Here is a 1,059-nt window from a genome sequence, read left to right as displayed (position 1 = left end):
CTTTGCGCCTCCGGCTTGCCCTGCAGCCAATAGTGGTTCAATTTAGTGCAGCCGGTAGGCGGGCCCTAAAGCACCGTTGTCAATCTGAGGCTGTTTAGCCATTGGGTTGGTCGAGAGTGGCTGAATGGTGTTCGCCAGGTCCAATGGGAATGTGACCGGGCAGCAGGCACGTGGGAGGGTCGGGAGTCCTGCGAGCTAGTCCAATGAGGAGGTGCGGCCTCCCTGGAGGCCCGGCCAATCCGTGCCCGAAGTCCCTCCTAGCCCACCTCTTTGCTGGCCAAGAGGCAGGGCCTTGCCTTGTTGATCGGCGGAGCGGAGGGGGAGGGGCGGAGCTGTCAGCCGTGGCCAATGGGCGGGCGGGTGTGGGTGCTGGGGCCAATGGCGGCCGGGGCGGTGCGGGCCCATCGCGGATAGAGCTTCTGCTGCGGAGGGGTCGAGTGCTGGCCGAGCGAGCGAGCAAAGGGGCCCGGTCCCAGCGCAGGAGCCAGAGGCTGCTGGCCCAGCCACCCCGCGACGGACTGACGAAGCTGACGCGCCGGGCGGCGGCCATCAGGTGAGACTACGGGTGTCTTCGCCTTGGCGGAGGGAGGCCCAAGCTGGGGGAGTCTCCCTCTACCCCCCGCCCCGTTCACTCTGGGCCGCAGCAGCCCCCTTACATCCCTGGGGAGGTGACGCGAGGCGGCGGGCGTGCGGGACCGAGCCGAGGTGGCCCATTAGGGGCGAGCGCGGTGGCGGGCCTGGCGGGGACGGAGAGAGTGCCGCCGGGCCGCAGGGCTGAGGGCCTGCGCTGTTTAGGGACTGGGGAGCAAGCCCCATCGCCCCAGGGCGTCCCGGGCCCAGCCTGGCTCCTCTCCCCGCCTCCATCGCAGCGCCTCCGCCGCCGCCCTCCCCCGTTCATTGTCTCCAGCGCCCCGCCTGGCCGCTCGGGTCCCCGCGCCGGGGCCGGGGCGAGGGGGTGGGGGTGGGGGCGGGGGCGGTGTCCCCGCTCAGGCCCGGGCCCGGCGGGGCCAGTGAGGGGCGGTTAGATGCGTTAACTGCCCCGGCCAGTGGGGGGCCCCC

At 71.9% G+C, this 1,059-nt stretch overlaps 1 protein-coding gene across 1 annotated transcript in view; it reads left to right on the top strand.

Annotated features, from left to right (window-relative positions):
- The first annotated feature begins 346 nt into the window (after positions 1-346).
- Positions 347-1,059, top strand: part of KDM4B (lysine demethylase 4B) — a 314,929-nt gene continuing 314,216 nt past the window's right edge. Inside the window, exon 1 of the mRNA XM_044670970.1 lies at positions 347-553. The gene's annotated coding sequence lies outside the window, so the exon portion shown is untranslated. The remainder of the gene's footprint in view (positions 554-1,059) is intronic.

Source organism: Gracilinanus agilis, chromosome 1 (assembly GCF_016433145.1).
Source record: "Gracilinanus agilis isolate LMUSP501 chromosome 1, AgileGrace, whole genome shotgun sequence".
Taxonomy (NCBI): domain Eukaryota; kingdom Metazoa; phylum Chordata; class Mammalia; order Didelphimorphia; family Didelphidae; genus Gracilinanus; species Gracilinanus agilis.
This window is presented reverse-complemented; position numbering and strand designations above follow the sequence as displayed.